Source organism: Pecten maximus, chromosome 10 (assembly GCF_902652985.1).
Source record: "Pecten maximus chromosome 10, xPecMax1.1, whole genome shotgun sequence".
Lineage (NCBI taxonomy): Eukaryota > Metazoa > Mollusca > Bivalvia > Pectinida > Pectinidae > Pecten > Pecten maximus.
Genome location: NC_047024.1, coordinates 29,691,679 through 29,714,368, shown reverse-complemented (window position 1 = coordinate 29,714,368; position 22,690 = coordinate 29,691,679). Strand labels below are relative to the sequence as shown.

The 22,690-nt window shown below is 34.1% G+C and overlaps 1 protein-coding gene across 2 annotated transcripts in view; it reads left to right on the top strand.

The window, feature by feature from the left end:
• Positions 1-10,970: 10,970 nt before the first annotated feature.
• The window catches only part of LOC117336216 (fatty acyl-CoA reductase 1-like), a 59,623-nt gene continuing 47,903 nt past the window's right edge, over positions 10,971-22,690 (top strand). Inside the window, exon 1 of one of the 2 annotated variants that reach the window (XM_033896672.1) lies at positions 10,971-11,336. The gene's annotated coding sequence lies outside the window, so the exon portion shown is untranslated. Of the gene's footprint in view, positions 11,337-15,235; positions 15,881-22,690 lie in introns of those variants that run through there. The other variant, XM_033896670.1, reaches the window with a different exon arrangement.

Genomic DNA, 22,690 nt, shown 5'->3' with positions numbered 1-22,690 from the left:
ACATAGACAGACATTGTGTACTATCATGTATAGACAGACATTGTGTACTATCATATATAGACAAACATTGTGTACTATCATACATAGACAAACATTGTGTTCTATCATATATAGACAAACATTGTGTACTATCATACATAGACAGACATTGTGTACTATCATGTATAGACAGACATTGTGTACTATCATGTATAGACAGACATTGTGTACTATCATATATAGACAGACATTGTGTACTATCATACATAGACAGACATTGTGTTCTATCATATATAGACAAACATTGTGTACTATCATACATAGACAAACATTGTGTACTATCATACATAGACAGACATTGTGTACTATCATATATAGACAGACATTGTGTACTATCATACATAGACAGACATTGTGTACTATCATATATAGACAGACATTGTGTACTATCATGTATAGACATACATTGTGTACTATCATATATAGACAGACATTGTGTACTATCATATATAGACAGACATTGTGTACTATCATATGTAGACAGACATTGTGTACTATCATACATAGGACAGACATTGTGTACTATCATATATAGACAGACATTGTGTACTATCATGTATAGACAGACATTGTGTACTATCATGTATAGACAGACATTGTGTACTATCATGTATAGACAGACATTGTGTACTATCATATATAGGACAGACATTGTGTACTATCATATATAGACAGACATTGTGTACTATCATATGTAGACATTGTGTACTATCATGTATAGACAGACATTGTGTACTATCATATATAGACATTGTGTACTATCATATATAGACAGACATTGTGTACTATTATATATAGACAGACATTGTGTACTATCATACATAGACAGACATTGTGTACTATCATATATAGACAGACATTGTGTACTATCATACATAGGACAGACATTGTGTACTATTATATATAGACAGACATTGTGTACTATCATACATAGGACAGACATTGTGTACTATTATATATAGACAGACATTGTGTACTATCATACATAGGACAGACATTGTGTACTATTATATATAGACAGACATTGTGTGCTATCATATATATACAGACATTGTGTACTATCATATATAGGACAGACATTGTGTACTATCATATATAGGACATACATTGTGTAATATCATACATAGACAGACATTGTGTACTATCATATATAGACAGACATTGTGTACTATCATATATAGACATTGTGTACTATTATACATAGACAGACATTGTGTACTATCATATATAGGACAGACATTGTGTACTATCATATATAGGACAGACATTGTGTACTATCATATATAGGACAGACATTGTGTACTATCATATATAGGACACACATTGTGTACTATCATATATAGACAGACATTATGTACTATCATACATAGACAGACATTGTGTACTATCACACATAGACAGACATTGTGTACTATCATACATAGACAGACATTGTGTACTATCATACATAGACAGACATTGTGTACTATCATATATAGGACAGACATTGTGTACTATCATATGTAGACAGACATTGTGTACTATCATATATAGACAGACATTGTGTACTATCATATATAGGACAGACACTGTGTACTATCATATGTAGACAGACATTGTGTACTATCATATGTAGACAGACATTGTGTACTATCATATATAGGACAGACATTGTGTACTATCATGTATAGGACAGACATTGTGTACTATCATATATAGGACATACATTGTGTACTATCATATATAGGACATACATTGTGTAATATCATATATAGACAGACATTGTGTACTATCATATATAGACAGACATTGTGTACTGTCATATATAGACAGACATTGTGTACTATCATATATAGACAGACATTGTGTACTATCATACATAGACATACATTGTGTACTATCATATATAGGACATACATTGTGTAATATCATACATAGACAGACATTGTGTACTATCATATATAGACAGACATTGTGTACTATCATACATAGACAGACATTGTGTACTATCATATATAGACAGACATTGTGTACTATCATACATAGACATACATTGTGTACTATCATATGTAGACAGACATTGTGTACTATCATACATAGACATACATTGTGTACTATCATACATAGACAGACATTGTGTACTATCATGTATAGACAGACATTGTGTACTATCATGTATAGACAGACATTGTGTACTATCATATATAGACAGACATTGTGTACTATCATACATAGACAGACATTGTGTTCTATCATATATAGACAAACATTGTGTACTATCATACATAGACAAACATTGTGTACTATCATACATAGACAGACATTGTGTACTATCATATATAGACAGACATTGTGTACTATCATACATAGACAGACATTGTGTACTATCATATATAGACAGACATTGTGTACTATCATGTATAGACATACATTGTGTACTATCATATATAGACAGACATTGTGTACTATCATATATAGACAGACATTGTGTACTATCATATGTAGACAGACATTGTGTACTATCATACATAGGACAGACATTGTGTACTATCATATATAGACAGACATTGTGTACTATCATGTATAGACAGACATTGTGTACTGTCATGTATAGACAGACATTGTGTACTATCATGTATAGACAGACATTGTGTACTATCATATATAGGACAGACATTGTGTACTATCATATATAGACAGACATTGTGTACTATCATATGTAGACATTGTGTACTATCATATATAGACAGACATTGTGTACTATCATATATAGACATTGTGTACTATCATATATAGACAGACATTGTGTACTATTATATATAGACAGACATTGTGTACTATCATACATAGACAGACATTGTGTACTATCATATATAGACAGACATTGTGTACTATCATACATAGGACAGACATTGTGTACTATTATATATAGACAGACATTGTGTACTATCATACATAGGACAGACATTGTGTACTATTATATATAGACAGACATTGTGTACTATCATACATAGGACAGACATTGTGTACTATTATATATAGACAGACATTGTGTACTATCATATATAGGACAGACATTGTGTACTATCATATATAGGACAGACATTGTGTACTATCATATATAGGACATACATTGTGTAATATCATACATAGACAGACATTGTGTACTATCATATATAGACAGACATTGTGTACTATCATATATAGACATTGTGTACTATTATACATAGACAGACATTGTGTACTATCATATATAGGACAGACATTGTGTACTATCATATATAGGACAGACATTGTGTACTATCATATATAGGACAGACATTGTGTACTATCATATATAGGACACACATTGTGTACTATCATATATAGACAGACATTATGTACTATCATACATAGACAGACATTGTGTACTATCACACATAGACAGACATTGTGTACTATCATACATAGACAGACATTGTGTACTATCATACATAGACAGACATTGTGTACTATCATATATAGGACAGACATTGTGTACTATCATATGTAGACAGACATTGTGTACTATCATATATAGACAGACATTGTGTACTATCATATATAGGACAGACACTGTGTACTATCATATGTAGACAGACATTGTGTACTATCATATGTAGACAGACATTGTGTACTATCATATATAGGACAGACATTGTGTACTATCATGTATAGGACAGACATTGTGTACTATCATATATAGGACATACATTGTGTACTATCATATATAGGACATACATTGTGTAATATCATATATAGACAGACATTGTGTACTATCATATATAGACAGACATTGTGTACTGTCATATATAGACAGACATTGTGTACTATCATATATAGACATACATTGTGTACTATCATACATAGACATACATTGTGTACTATCATATATAGGACATACATTGTGTAATATCATACATAGACAGACATTGTGTACTATCATATATAGACAGACATTGTGTACTATCATACATAGACAGACATTGTGTACTATCATATATAGACAGACATTGTGTACTATCATACATAGACATACATTGTGTACTATCATATGTAGACAGACATTGTGTACTATCATACATAGACATACATTGTGTACTATCATACATAGACAGACATTGTGTACTATCATATGTAGACAGACATTGTGTACTATCATATATAGGACATACATTGTGTACTATCATATGTAGACATTGTGTACTATCATATATAGACAGACATTGTGTACTCTCATATATAGACAGACATTGTGTACTATCATATATAGGACAGACATTGTGTACTATCATACGTAGGACAGACATTGTGTACTATCATACATAGGACACACATTGTGTACTATCATATATAGACAGACATTGTGTACTATCATATATAGACAGACATTGTGTACTATTATACATAGGCAGACATTGTGTACTATCATATGTAGGACAGACATTGTGTACTATTATATATAGACAGACATTGTGTACTATCATACATAGACAGACATTGTGTACTATCATATATAGACAGACATTGTGTACTATCATATATAGACAGACATTGTGTACTATTATATATAGACAGACATTGTGTACTATCATACATAGACAGACATTGTGTACTATCATACATAGACAGACATTGTGTACTATCATACATAGACAGACATTGTGTACTATCATATATAGACAGACATTGTGTACTATCATATATAGACATTGTGTACTATCATATACAGACATTGTGTACTATCATATATAGACAGACATTGTGAACTATCATATATAGACAGACATTGTGAACTATCATATATAGACAGACATTGTGTACTATTATATATAGACAGACATTGTGTATTATCATATGTAGACATTGTGTACTATCATATATAGACAGACATTGTGTACTATGATATATAGACAGACATTGTGTACTATCATATATAGGACAGACATTGTGTACGATCATATATAGACACACATTGTGTACTATCATACATAGACACACATTGTGTACTATCATACATAGGACAGACATTGTGTACTATCATATATAGGACATACATTGTGTACTATCATATATAGGACATACATTGTGTACTATCATATATAGACAGACATTGTGTATTATCATACATAGACAGACATTGTGTACTATCATATATAGACAGACATTGTGTACTATCATACATAGACAGACATTGTGTACTATCATATGTAGACAGACATTGTGTACTATCATATATAGGACATACATTGTGTACTATCATATGTAGACATTGTGTACTATCATATATAGACAGACATTGTGTACTCTCATATATAGACAGACATTGTGTACTATCATATATAGGACAGACATTGTGTACTATCATACGTAGGACAGACATTGTGTACTATCATACATAGGACACACATTGTGTACTATCATATATAGACAGACATTGTGTACTATCATATATAGACAGACATTGTGTACTATTATACATAGGCAGACATTGTGTACTATCATATGTAGGACAGACATTGTGTACTATCATATATAGGACATACATTGTGTACTATCATAAATAGACAGACATTGTGTACTCTATCATACATAGACAGACATTGTGTACTATTATACATAGACAGACATTGTGTACTATCATATATAGACAGACATTGTGTACTATCATATATAGACAGACATTGTGTACTATCATATATAGACAGACATTGTGTACTATCATACATAGGACAGACATTGTGTACTATCATATATAGACAGACATTGTGTACTATCATACATAGGACAGACATTGTGTACTATCATACATAGGACAGACATTGTGTACTATCATACATAGGACAGACATTGTGTACTATCATACATAGGACAGACATTGTGTACTATCATACATAGGACAGACATTGTGTACTATCATACATAGGACAGACATTGTGTACTATCATATATAGGAGAGACATTGTGTACTATCATACATAGGACAGACATTGTGTACTATCATACATAGGACAGACATTGTGTACTATCATACATAGGACAGACATTGTGTACTATTATACATAGACAGACATTGTGTACTATCATATATAGGACAGACATTGTGTACTATCATACATAGGACAGACATTGTGTACTATCATACGTAGGACAGACATTGTGTACTATCATACATAGACAGACACTGTGTACTATCATATGTAGACAGACACTGTGTACTATTATACATAGACAGACATTGTGTACTATCATATATAGGACAGACATTGTGTACTATCATACATAGGACAGACATTGTGTACTATCATATGTAGACAGACATTGTGTACTATCATATATAGACAGACATTGTGTACTTTCATATATAGACAGACATTGTGTACTATTATATATAGACAGACATTGTGTACTATTATATGTAGACAGACATTGTGTACTATCATATATAGACAGACATTGTGTACTATCACACATAGTACAGACATTGTGTACTATCATATATAGACAGACATTGTGTACTATCATATATAGACAGACATTGTGTACTATCATACATAGACAGACATTGTGTACTATCATATATAGACAGACATTGTGTACTATCATATATAGACATACATTGTGTACTATCACACATAGGACAGACATTGTGTACTATCATATAGACAGACATTGTGTACTATCATATATAGACAGACATTGTGTACTATCATGTATAGACAGACATTGTGTACTATCATACATAGACAGACATTGTGTACTATCATATATAGACATTGTGTACTATCATATACAGACATTGTGTACTATCATATGTAGACAGACATTGTGTACTATCATACATAGACAGACATTGTGTACTATCATATATAGACATTGTGTACTATCATATATAGACAGACATTGTGTACTATCATATATAGACAGACATTGTGTACTATCATATATAGACATTATGTACTATCATACATAGGACAGACATTGTGTGCTATCATATATAGGACAGACATTGTGTACTATCATGTATAGACAGACATTGTGTACTATCATATATAGACAGACATTGTGTACTATCATATATAGACAGACATTGTGTATTATCATATGTAGACATTGTGTACTATTATATATAGACAGACATTGTGTATTATCATATACAGACATTGTGTACTATCATACATATATAGACATTGTGTTCTATCATATATAGACAGACATTGTGTACTATCATACATAGACAGACATAGTGTACTATCATATATAGACAGACATTGTGTACTATCATATATAGACAGACATTGTGTACTATCATATATAGACAGACATTGTGTACTATCATATATAGACATTGTGTACTATCATATATAGACAGACATTGTGTACTATCATATATAGACAGACATTGTGTACTATCATATATAGACATTGTGTACTATCATACATAGGACAGACATTGTGTGCTATCATATATAGGACAGACATTGTGTACTATCATGTATAGACAGACATTGTGTACTATCATATATAGACAGACATTGTGTACTATCATATATAGACAGACATTGTGTATTATCATATGTAGACATTGTGTACTATTATATATAGACAGACATTGTGTATTATCATATACAGACATTGTGTACTATCATATATAGACAGACATTGTGTATTATCATATACAGACATTGTGTACTATCATATATAGGACAGACATTGTGTACTATCATACATAGACAGACATTGTGTACTATCATATATAGACACACATTGTGTACTATCATACATAGACACACATTGTGTACTATCATGTATAGACTGACATTGTGTACTATCACACATAGTACAGACATTGTGCACTATCATACATAGACAGACATTGTGTACTATCATACATAGACAGACATTGTGTACTATCATACATAGACAGACATTGTGTACTATCATATATAGACATTGTGTACTATCATATATAGACAGACAGTGTGTACTATCATATATAGACTGACATTGTGTACTATCATACATAGGACAGACATTGTGTACTATCATATATAGACAGACATTGTGTACTATCATACATAGACAGACATTGTGTACTATCATATATAGACAGACATTGTGTACTATCATATAGACAGACATTGTGTACTATCATATATAGACAGACATTGTGTACTATCATATATAGACTGACATTGTGTACTATCATACATAGACAGACATTGTGTACTATCATATATAGACAGACATTGTGTACTATCATATATAGACAGACATTGTGTACTATCATATATAGACTGACATTGTGTACTATCATACATAGACAGACATTGTGTACTATCATATATAGGACAGACATTGTGAACTATTATATATAGACAGACATTGTGTACTATCATATATAGACAGACATTGTGTACTATCATACATAGACAGACATTGTGTACTATCATATATAGACAGACAGTGTGTACTATTATATATAGACTGACATTGTGTACTATCATACATAGGACAGACATTGTGTACTATCATACATAGACAGACATTGTGTACTATCATATATAGACAGACATTGTGTACTATCACACATAGTACAGACATTGTGCACTATCATACAAAGACAGACATTGTGTACTATCATACATAGACATTGTGTACTATCATACATAGTACAGACATTGTGCACTATCATACATAGACAGATATTGTGTACTATCATACATAGACATTGTGTACTATCATACATAGACACACATTGTGTGCTATCATATATAGACAGACATTGTGTACTATCATATATAAACACACATTGTGTACTATCATACAAAGACAGACATTGTGTACTATTATATATAGACAGACATTGTGTACTATCATATATAGACAGACATTGTGTACTATCATACATAGACAGACATTGTGTACTATCATATATAGGACAGACATTGTGTGCTATCATATATAGGACAGACATTGTGTACTATCATATATAGACAGACATTGTGTACTATCACACATAGACAGACATTGTGTACTATCATACATAGACAGACATTGTGTGCTATCATACATAGTACAGACATTGTGTACTATCATACATAGGCAGACATTGTGTACTATCATATATAGGACAGACATTGTGTACTATCACACATAGTACAGACATTGTGTACTATCATACATAGACACACATTGTGTACTATCATATATAGACAGACATTGTGTACTATCATACATAGACAGACATTGTGTACTATCACACATAGGACAGCCATTGTGTACTATCATACATAGACAGACATTGTGTACTATCATATATAGGACAGACATTGTGTAATATCATACATAGGACAGACATTGTGTACTATCATATATAGACAGACATTGTGTACTATCACACATAGTACAGACATTGTGCACTATCATATATAGACAGACATTGTGTACTATCATATATAGACAGACATTGTGTACTATCATATATAGACATACATTGTGTACTATCATACATAGACAGACATTGTGTACTATCATATGTAGACAGACATTGTGTACTATCATGTATAGACATACATTGTGTACTATCATATATAGACAGACATTGTGTACTATCATACATAGACAGACATTGTGTACTATCATATGTAGACATTGTGTACTATCATACATAGACAGACATTGTGTACTATCACACATAGTACAGACATTGTGTACTATCATATATAGACAGACATTGTGTACTATCATATATAGACAGACATTGTGTACTATCATATATAGACATACATTGTGTACTATCATACAAAGACAGACATTGTGTACTATCATATGTAGACAGACATTGTGTACTATCATGTATAGACAGACATTGTGTACTATCATATGTAGACATTGTGTACTATCATACATAGACAGACATTGCGTACTATCATACATAGACAGACATTGTGTACTATCATACATAGACAGACATTGTGTACTATCATATATAGACAGACATTGTGTACTATCATATATAGACAGACATTGTGTACTGTCATATATAGACAGACATTGTGTACTATCATATGTAGACAGACATTGTGTACTATCATACATAGGATAGACATTGTGTACTATCTAAATAGACAGACATTGTGTACTATCATATATAGACAGACATTGTGTACTATCACACATAGTACAGACATTGTGTACTATCACACATAGTACAGACATTGTATACTATCATATATAGACATACATTGTGTACTATCATACATAGGATAGACATTGTGTACTATTATATATAGACATACATTGTGTACTATCATACATGGACAGACATTGTGTACTATCATATATAGACATACATTGTGTACTATCATACATAGGATAGACATTGTGTACTATCATATATAGACATACATTGTGTACTATCATACATAGGATAGACATTGTGTACTATCATACATGGACAGACATTGTGTACTATTATATATAGACAGACATTGTGTACTATCATACATAGACAGACATTGTGTACTATTATATATAGACAGACATAGTGTACTATCATAGATAGACAGACATTGTGTACTATCTAAATAGACAGACATTGTGTACTATCATATATAGACAGACATTGTGTACTATCATACATAGACAGACATTGTGTACTATCATACATAGACAGACATAGTGTACTATCATATATAGACAGACATTGTGTACTATCATACATAGTACAGACATTGTGTACTATCATATATAGACATTGTGTTCTATCATACATAGACAGACAGTGTGTACTATCATATATAGACATTGTGTTCTCTATCAAACATAACCCGTCGTGATTTTTAAAGTTGTGGCTTACACATATACACACGTTGGCGACAGCTGTTTATTTGTGCTGTGTGTATATATACATAACTTGTATGTTTAATGCACAGAGATTGTTAATGCACAGTCGAGAGACGATGCTGAAACTTGATACAGTTTTTTTCCTGTAACACGGATGACTTTGCAGTTTATCGATTAGTTAGGAACGCGACAAACTGACAGTTTAGCATTAAGTATAGACAGACACATACAACTTACCTGTGTAAAACAAAACCTGTCTAAAGACGACAAAATTTTGTATTATAACGGTTTTGTAAGAGGATGTGCCTGATATTGGATATTTAGATGAATCTTTTTATGATGATATCAAAATGCTCAGGTGATATAGGAATGTACGGGATACACGTGGACTAGCGGATAAACAGATGACGTCACCCCTTTGGACCTAGAGGACCTACACGTGTACATTACAGGTAAATACATCCCTTTATCTATTTTAACGATTTTATTTTAATGTTCTAGCGGTGTATTTTATTAATGAACACACCACAACATACTGCAATCTTTCGTGAATTGAATTTTGTGAGAAGGGTCATACGATTATACATAATGTAGGTTCTGATTGTCCTAGCTATCATAGAAATACTAACCATAGAGGTACCTACTAAACATTTGGTAGAATTAAACGTCAAATGTCGTAAAACTAATTGAACTTAATTAACCGCGAGTTAAATAAGTACTCCTGGAGCAACTTATGAAATATCTAATATAAAGCTTCGTCTTGCTGCAATAAAAATCAAAAGCATGCACTTGTGGGGCCAGTCACCCGGCTTTGATTTTCTATATTCTGATTCTTCACACGTACTATAAAGTCACGCGCATGTAATTTAAATTTGCGTGCAAAAGTGATGACTCCCTCAGCAATAGTGGAATTTAAAATTGCCCTGTCATATGGCAGACAATATTTCTGAAAAAACGTTGTTTTTATGATTGTTTTGTTGAATAAAAAGATTATGATGCTTATTTGATTATAATTAAATTTCATTTAAAATAAGTTTTGCCGTATGAAAAATAAATCGTTATTCACGTTTTAGATAGAAGATATATGGTCTCATATAACTTGTCTGCTGTTCATATTTTCCGAGCCATTGAAATCCAGACAGGTAATATGAAACTATATTACCTGCCTGAAACCTTAATATCTAATAGTAAGATATATCAAAACATATACAATAACATCTGTATATGTTAATAAGACATGTTTTGATATATATATATATATATCTACACGGGATCAGCTTTGCTCCATGTAGATTTCTATGTAAACGTTCAATTATAGATTATAATTTACACCAGATAAAGAGCTCATTATTTTTATCACGTAACACCATATATAATATACATCATCGGTGATTATGAATATGTACTTATTAATTAACGATGAAATTTCCCGGATGTATTTTACAATACACGGAAAAAAACCACTCGTGACGACCAAAGTCTACATTGGAGTGTTTTAAGTTCTGTCGTGAACATGCACTTAGCTGATGTGTCTCCCGATAAGTCAGGTCTCGAATGATGAAAAATCTAAATAAAACTGCAATCTAGCAAGCAAATCTCTAACATGGTACACTCCTCTCCTTTCTGAGAATATATATAAACGGATATATACGGACATACACACGGAAATACACACTACAAGGAAGGCCGTGCGTTGAATATCAATTATTTTGTAAACAGGTAAAAAGCTGAAACATATCTCATATATCCTCTACTCCATGACTTGTGTTGTATCGTCGTCAACGTCTTAGCACGGTCTTCTTTATTTATTATCCCATTTAAAAAAACAAGTAGACATAGCCCTAATTCCATCACCGTTCCTTAAAATGGGAAAGCATAATTGGATTTAATCGGGAAATCTTAAATATGGAAATTTCGTAATTTTTTTTGTTTTCTATACATGCTTTTAACAATTTGAAGTTGAATTCCTTTAGTTCAGCTATGTTGATAAACCAGATGTACAAGCTGTTTTCTCTCTTCCTCCGCGATGCCGTATACATCTCCTTAGGCATCAATACATTGGCCGGTGAAATGTTAATATTGATACCGACCCCAGGTCGAGTTAGTTTGCCGTAAGGTTACATATTGTGCGGTCTCCGAGTCGTCACTACGTCCACACCTTACGACTATCACCACATAAACCTGTGATGGAGTGATACCGACAATGGTCACTATACACAGGTGTTACAGGTGTGTGGAATCATTCATCACCCTAAAACGAGACGTCAATATCTGTTTATTTATTTTAACTAATTAAATCAATTTATTTTTTTATTTGCTATTTTGGACTATTTCAATGTATTCGGTCATTCGTAGTGTAAAATATTATTTTGTCCCTAAATGCCAGATATGTCTGTAAGGGAATCTATTGGCAGCTGGCGGGCGAAAACGTCCATATACATTAGTCATTATAATCTCATTAACTGTATTGCTGCTAATGGTCTTGTGTGAAGTATCTATACATACAGTTACAGGTAGGTATAATTGCGAACCTCAGCTGATAATAGACTCACAGGTAACGTCGAGCATAAATTGGAATAATCAATAATATTATTTGTCCTCCTTAAAACAAGTTATGTATATTATGAAAGTGCTGTATATCTACAAACGAACACTACACGAATAATGATTGTATATAATATTGTAAATATGTTTTCTCTATGCATTATGTTATGAAAAGAGAAATAAACCAATTTGAATTTGAAAGCATGCTTAATTACACTATAACATATATATTACCATTACTGTCCAAATAATATATATATCTACGTTAGTATTCGACTACCTCACTATGAAACAAAATCGCTTTAAAATAATTCGAAACAGATGTACATATGAATGTGATATATGGTTAGTCTGTGTATTATACCTAAGCCATATTGAAATAGTAAAAACGGATGTCCATACCACTATATACATATATATATAGACTATCATTTGGAAAATCGTGCCAAGCCCCTGTGGTCCATACCCTGTCTACAATACTCCCCGACGACCATCTGTCAGAAATCGTCCGTCTGTCCGTCCGTCATCCAGAAATTGAAGACATATAATTATGTAATTAGGGCATACAAAATAAATCTACCTCGATCGCAACATCTCTGACAACCCGTCAAGGAGTTGAACGATTCCTGACCTTGGCGGTTGTCCATTTCTTGGTGAGTCACTCGCCCCGTGGACAGCTGCGGTCTTTTTAATCGGGTCATTTAGTGGTGGCGGCTACAGTATACGGGATACCCGTCGAATACGATCCATACCAAATGGAGTAGTGTCATGACCAAGGACACAATTACGACAGCAGAGTCCGAGCCTTGAAAAACTGACCGTTTGATGGTTGGAACTATTGTATATTCGATATAAGAATGAAAAAACAACAAGTGTGAATATTGTATCATAAGAGGTTAAAATTTCAGGAAAATATATAAAGTTTGTCATACAACACCTAAGTGAGGATGTCACCTACCGCGCAATAAACCATCTAAATAAGAAAGCAGGTAGTCATAAACATTATGAATATTACTGATATGGAAAATGACTTGCAGTGGCTTTTATGATACTACAATATAATATATATATATTACAATATCAGAACCCCCTGATTATATACGTATCTGGTAAGGCGTTAATGGACACTCCGATACTGAACTGTGGCGAGACTTTATCATAAACTCTACACCTTTTATAAATGTGCTTGTTCCTCTTCTGTTTCATCATACATATGTGCCGTGTTCAAATCGAAGGTTTGTGTAACCCATTTTTCTGGTTTTGGCAGTGGCCACAATAGTCTTGTTAATTGGTCTCTGGTTTCTAAACAAATTTGACCAATCACACTGCTGTGATAATGTTGTACTCCTGAGAGCTGTATGTTCCACGATAGGATTACGAAGGCTCTTCAGTGTACACCTGAATACTGACTCCATATCTCTGTTTGTGTGACCACAATTATACACACGACTGATTCGACCTTTGTCAATGGATATTCAAGGGTGCAGAAGAGAGATATTCAAAGGTTCAATAAAAAGATACACAAGGGCCCAAAGAGATATTCAGGTGTACAGAAAGAGATAGTTTGTATTCAAGGGTGCAGGAAGAGATATTCAAGAATATGGCAAAGAGAAATTAAAGGGTGAAGAAAGAGATATACAGATGTACAAAAAGAGCTTTTCAAGAGTGTGGCAAAGAGATATTCTAGGGTGAAGAAAGAGATATTGAAGGGTTCAGCAACGATAAATTCAAGAGAGAGAAGATATGTACAGAGAAATAGCAAAACATACGCATCATATAACCGTATTAGTCTGTGTATATATAAATCTAGCACATGCAAGCCTAGCTGTCTATATTAATAACCGAATAAGTCCGATAATACAATATTATCACGACGTGATAAACCGCTATGGAAATGCTATCAATGACACCATCCTCTTCACTGATCATGCCAAAATATCGAACAATCACGTGTACAGCACGTGTACATGATGGTGTCTAATTACCGTCCGTGATCTGGTCAGACGCCCATTTTAGACCCTTGTGCGAGTTGTTTGAATCTTAACCCCACATAATATGTTGTACCAGCGAGAGCACTGTCTCTAAAAGTAATCAATTTACCCAAATAACGGAAGCGTCCGTATGATTAGGCTAGGGAAATAACAGCCCCCTCGGACACACGTGAGATGGGATCGAATCACACTGGAAACCTCCACGCTGTCCGACAACACCGTCTATTAAGTGACCTTGCTAGAAGCATGAGTAAACCGGTAACCCTGACATCAATTCCCGCTACTCGTTGTTCCAGAGAATTGGGCGCCGATTTTGGTAACGTGTTTCGATTGTTTGTTGGGACTATGTAAGTTATAGATGACTTTGACTTGTAAGCCTGCGTACACGAGATTGGTCTAGCAGTGTCATACCACACGGATCTATTGGTACTACAGACTTGGATTCTGGCATCACACTGCATGTAAGTGTTATAAAAACTTCCTTCCTTGTTGCGGTATTTTAATTCTAGTCACACTTTTTGAATGTATTGATACGGTTTTTAATGGTTCCACGGCACCGTCCATCAATGACGCTTCCAACCTTCCACCGTTATCCACTGGATGTAGGGAACCTTCCCTCTCCTAAATTATCCCGGTGTACTGTATACATCTGAAGGTCACTTTTTCATTACCGAGGTCTAACTTGTATATCAGTTACTCAGCGATGTATTTCAATTCATTGGTGTGGAACGGCGCACAAATGCTATGAAGCTGTCAACTGATTATTCTATTTGGATTTAAAGCTAATAATAACATTTCTTGTTTAATGGTTTCTGCATTTTTTTCTTTACATGTAGGGTAAACGTCTCAGTAACTTTCTTCAAAGGGGCTAACGATTTCGGGGAACACCGACTGGTATGTCATTTTGTGTTGTCGCGAGATATAAAATGCTGACTCGGATTTTCACATTAACTTTTCACAATTTTGTCATCTGTAGCCACGCATTTGATCTGATCAGATTTGTATTGGGCGTATGATTTTCATATTTTATATTTCAAAATATTTGCATGTCGCACAGTTACTGCTGTCTGCGGGACTATCTTATTTCTCATCAATTAAATACCATGTACACGTAGTTTCACTTACGGAGTTTTACCATCGGTGTTTTAAATAGCGAGAGTCGGGGTGTTCTACAGGATTTTCCTCATTCTACGTTTGTCGTCATGATGACACAATTTCCATTAGTCAAGGTGTTCTACCAGAGAGGCTCCATTCTATGATGACACAATTTCCATTAGTCAAGGTGTTCTACCAGAGAGGCTCCATCCTACGTTTGTCGTCATGATGACACAAATTCCATTAGTCAAGGTGTTCTACAGAGAGGCTCCATTCTACGTTTGTCGTCATGATGACACAATTTCAATTAGTCAAGGTGTTCTACCAGAGAGGCTCCATTCTACGTTTGTCGTCATGATGACACAATTGCCATTAGTCAAGGTGTTCTACCAGAGAGGCTCCATTCTACGTTTGTCGTCATGATGAAACAATTTCCATTAGTCAAGGTGTTCTACCAGAGAGACTCCATTCAACGTTTGTCGTCATGATGACACAATTTCCATTAGTCAAGGTGTTCTACAGAGAGGCTCCATTCTACGTTTGTCGTCATGATGAAACAATTTCCATTAGTCAAGGTGTTCTACCAGAGAGGCTCCATTCTACGTTTGTCGTCATGATGACACAATTGCCATTAGTCAAGGTGTTCTACCAGAGAGGCTCCATTCTACGTTTGTCGTCATGATGACACAATTTCCATTAGTCAAGGTGTTCTACCAGAGAGACTCCATTCTACGTTTGTCGTCATGGTGACACGATTTCCACTCGTCAGGACGTTCTACAGGATTTTCTTCATTCTATGTTGGTCGTTTATTAAGCTGTAGGTACATTCATTGTAGATGTATGTGTTAAACACACATCGACTCATCCGGATAAATATGTCAGTATCGGGGTTTAGTAAACTTTCCATTAGAATAATAAACGTGTTTCCGTGAAAAGTTTTCTGGCTGAAAATTATGGATGACCCTTAATCAAAAGAAGCCACCAAAACAACATCAAAACTGAAGTACAGTCTAACCCACTCATATTGAACTCGGATACATTGAAATACCACTATATAGATATTGCTGTAACGGCCTTTTAGCTTTTACCTGACCTAATTAGCTGGTAGTTTACCTGTAGTGTATCAAAATAAAATTTATTAATGAAATCATTAAAATTTCAATTTTGTAAGTGCAACCAAATAATTAGAATTATTTTATTTATTAATTTTGCTGGATAGTTGTGGATCCCTAGTTGTATGATTACGACGAGAGAGAAAATGCACAGGGAACTTTCTCAATACTAACTCGGAGAAAATACCTTCCCATATTCTGATATTCATAGAAAGTTAGAAAATTAAACACAAAAAAACACACAGTTATGACTAACAATTACTTATAACGTACTGAGGTCCGGACAACCAGCCCCTCGTGTTATATCGAAGTTGGCAACCATAATTGCCTGTGAATGCTGCAGAAACTTGTATCAGTGCTGTATATCTTCTCGGTAAACCCTATCGTCGTTATCGTAATTTTCTTGCTGTTTCCTTTATTCCTAACTTTTTGGATTTTTTGCATCAAAATGTTATTCTGCGAAGGTATCCGCTATGTTCAGCTGCTTATTCTTGAATAACGTACGGAATTATTTTGTTACTAATGTGATGATCCGAAACCAAACTTGTATGACCAACAAGCTCTCTAATATTTCGGAATTCATCTTGACCTTTCCTCTATGTAGATGTTTCGTTTGATTGCTGTCTATACTTACCTACCTTGTATAGTGATATATAGTCATGTTGTCGACAAAATGTTAAGATTCTTGAAAATAATATTAACAATCCGACGAAATAATGAAATATATTAGTTCTATTTTTAAGGTAAACGGGTCCAATGGTAACATAGCAATTATACGAATTATATAATTGTTTACAAGGAGATATTGGCTTTAGTGACCCCGGGGACTATCATTATGGAGCGATTAATGTAAACTTAGTAACAAGATTGATACTACAGAAATACACCACTGTACAGAGACACACATTCAATGACAAATGTCAAAAGTCTACCATTCTGTTATTACGTTGTAGCTTGATCTGTGACTGTGTAATTTGATAATTTACTAGATAGGCAAATATGTTAGTAGGTACAATGTAGTTAGATCCGTTACTTTACAGTTTGGTCTGTTACTAGGTAGTTTGGACTGTTACTAGGTAGTTTGATAATTTACCAGATAGGCAAATGTGTTACTAGGTAGTTAGATCCGTTACTTTACAGTTTGGTCTGTTGCTAGATAGTTTGAACTGTTACTTTACAGTTTGGTCTGTTACTAGGTAGTTTGATAATTTACCAGATAGGCAAATGTGTTACTAGGTAGTTAGATTCGTTACTTTACAGTTTGGTCTGTTACTAGGTAGTTTGGACTGTTACTAGGTAGTTTGATAATTTACCAGATAGGCAAATGTGTTACTAGGTAGTTAGATCCGTTACTTTACAGTTTGGTCTGTTGCTAGATAGTTTGAACTGTTACTTTACAGTTTGGTCTGTTACTAGGTAGTTTGATAATTTACCAGATAGGCAAATGTGTTACTAGGTAGTTAGATCCGTTACTTTGCAGTTTGGTCTGTTACTAGGTAGTTTGATCTGTTACTAGGTAGTTTGAACTGTTACTAGGTAGTTTGAACTGTTACTAGGTAGTTTGAACTGTTACTAGGTAGTTTGATCTGTTACTAGGTAGTTAGATCCGTTACTTTGCAGTTTGGTCTGTTACTAGGTAGTCTGAACTGTTACTAGGTAGTTTGAACTTTTACTAGGTAGTTTGAACTGTTACTAGGTAGTTTGATTTGTTACTAGGTAGTTTGAACTGTTACTAGGTAGTTTGATCTGTTACTAGGTAGTTTGAACTGTTACTAAGTAGTTTGAACTTTTACTAGGTAGTTTGAACTGTTACTTTACAGTTTGGTCTGTTACTAGGTAGTTTGATCTGTTACTAGGTAGTTAGATCCGTTACTATTTAATTTGATCTGCTGCTAGGTAGTTTGATCTGTTATAATATAGTTTGATCTGTAACTATGTAGTTAAATCTGTTACTAGGTTGTTTGATCTGTTACTAATAATTCTATGTAGTTTGATCTGTTATTATGTAATTTGATCTGTAACTATGTAATTAAATCTGTTACTAGGTAGTTTGATCTGTTACTTATAAGTCTATGTTATTTGATCTGTTACTATGTAGCTGAATACTACAGTTAAATCTGTCACTAGGTAGTTTAATATTTTACTTCTAAGTCTGTGTAGTTTGATCTGTTAAAAGGTAGTTAAATTTGTTATAAGATACATTTCTTGTAGTTCGATATTTTTAGATTACCTGAGACAAAGTCTCAAGTGACCTTTTCTAACCGCCTTTTGTCCGTCGTTGTGCATTTTCCGTCGGCTGTCCGTAAACAATTTACATTTTCAACCTTTTCTCCATAACCACCGAACCAAATTCAGTGAAATTTGGCAGGGAGCTTCCATGACCAAAGGACAACCAAAATTGTGAATTATATGGTCCGGACCCCAAGGGACCTGAGGGTCAAATTGACTAAAATTTCAAAAATCTTCTTCTCAACTCCCAGATATGGTAGAATCAAATACTCTTTCTAGTTAGAAAGGTCTTCAGGTCCTTTACCAAAATTGTGAATTTCATGACCCTGGGGTCTCACGTTTCCCCCTTGGGAGGGGGTAAAGTTTACTATAGTTAATAGAAGAAATCACATTTTTTAAACATTATTTGTTCCAATTGTCATTGGAAATTATACTAACTTGGTTAGAACTATCAGTATGGGATGCCTGTTGGTAAACTACATGTAAAATGGCACTGACTGACCCAAGGGGCTTATGGGCGGGGCCAAAATGGGTCAAATTAACTGAAATTTCAAGTAACTTATTCTCAAAATCCAAATGAAGTAGAATCAAATACTCTTCACAGATATAAGGGTCTTAAGGTGCTTAACCTAAAATGTGAATTTCATTAGCCTTGGGTCTCGCGTTTGCCCCTGGGAGGGGGTAAACTTTACTATAGTTTATATAGGAAAATCACATTTTGACTATCATTTGTTTAATTTCTATTGGAATTCATTCTAACTTTGTTAACATTATCGGCATTAGATGACAGCTTGATGCGTGCACATGTTGGCCCTGACTGACCCTCTGGGCTGATGCGCGGAGCAAAAAACGAGCAATTAAAATTAAGTACATGTATTTCAAAACTCAGGTGACCGTTAAGGCCCATGGGCCTCTTGTTTCCCCTTGATTACCACACTTTTGGCGAGTCAGAACGACGAAGAACATTCGGTTTTACACATTTTGATAATCAGAATATATCAATACGTTTGATAACCTTAACTATCAAATGCTGTTGAATACCTGTATATACTACTCAAGGACAGCATTTAACCTGTATGTACATTGAGCGTGTGACACAGACACCAGGCTCAATAATCTTAGATATCTTGCATTTCTATCACTATTCGCTATTGGTCGCCTGAAATCGCTTGTATGTTAATTCGTGAATGATTTGAATACAATATGTAATGGTCATTTTGCAGCCAATTTTCCCCACAACCTGTACATGTGCGGTATGTACTCGATGCACCGAAAAATCAATTAACAGGTTGACATGCCTATGCACAAATAGAATCTCCTACTTTCAATATTCCAAGAAAAGGTCTACGCGATAAGTCATTATTATCGGACTATGTATACTGTCTTTTTTTTTCTTAATTCTCTTTATGCAGCTTTGGGTCCTCCTGTTGAGTATGGTCTTTACATTTGTACAGTCGAGTACATTGTTTAGTTTAGCTTGACCATTTAGGGAACACATCAAACTTTCTACTAAAGATAGAGTCAGGCACCTGTGATACCGGTCACTATTTATTTTCCCGGTATTACTAAGTGATATCAACCGACGAAGGAAAGTAAAATAAACCAGTATTTGTACACTGTACTAAAATCACAATCTCATAAAAATCACCTGATACATATTGCTTCTTTGATTACGTCATTGCGCGTGCGTTGTACACGAAGCCGTGTAACAGATGATTTTAATCAGATTGTTGACTTTAGCGCCTCAATGTTGGCACAGAACGCGCTTATGGTAATAGCATTACAATTTAGTGTTGACAATGACACCGCATGAAACTGTAAATGACATTTTTCACGTTACCATTATGACGTCACAGAGACGTAATGCGACAGTACAACATCAAAATGGTGGTCCATCTCAAGTACGAATTATCTTACCCCGTCTCCTACATCATAAGAGGCACTCGCCTTGTCTGTCGACACACCTGATTGAATATTAGATGTATTGTTAACAGACAAGGTGAGTACCTGTGGTTATACCGCCACATGGGTAATTTACATGTAATATGTTCAAATGAAAACAGAATCTTCATAAAAAACACATGTATCGGAACACTGTAATTAATTTTAAGTCTTTAACTGTTTTACTGTGGTATTCATAGTTGATATAAATGACTTTTCAGATAAACATGGTATCGCTCACTTCAAGACAGTTAAATCCTGAAATATATAGATATATGTATCTAAATGTATTTAACACTTTCGACGTACATGTAGATCCACATACATTTTGTACCAATCACTATATTCCAGATTCGTAACGTCGATTTCTGTTAATTGTTCATGAGTAAATAATCTCATTAACATTCACATTGTGCGGAGCTCACGATTGTGTTGTTTTGTTTTTAGCTCACCTGGCCCGAAGGGCCGGTGAGCTTATGCCATGGTGCAGCGTCCGTCGTCCGGCGTCCGTCGTCCGTCAACTTTTTCTTTAAATTGCTACTAGTCCTAAAGTATTGAATGAATTTTCACAAAATTTTGTCAGGAACATCCTTGGGGGAAGGGGAACAGAGTTTGTATACATTTTTACTCTGAACCCCCAGGGGCCTGAGGGGCGAGGCCAAATAGGGGAAATAGGGTTATTCCTTTAAATCGCTACTAGTCATAAAGTTATGAATGAATTTGAACCAAATTTGGTCAGGAACATCCTTGGGGGAAGGGGAACAGAGTTTGTATACATTTTTACTCTGAACCCCCAGGGGCCTGAGGGGCGGGGCCAAATAGGGGAAATAGGGTTAATCCTTTAAATCGCTACTAGTCATAAAGTTATGAATGAATTTGAACCAAATTTGGTCA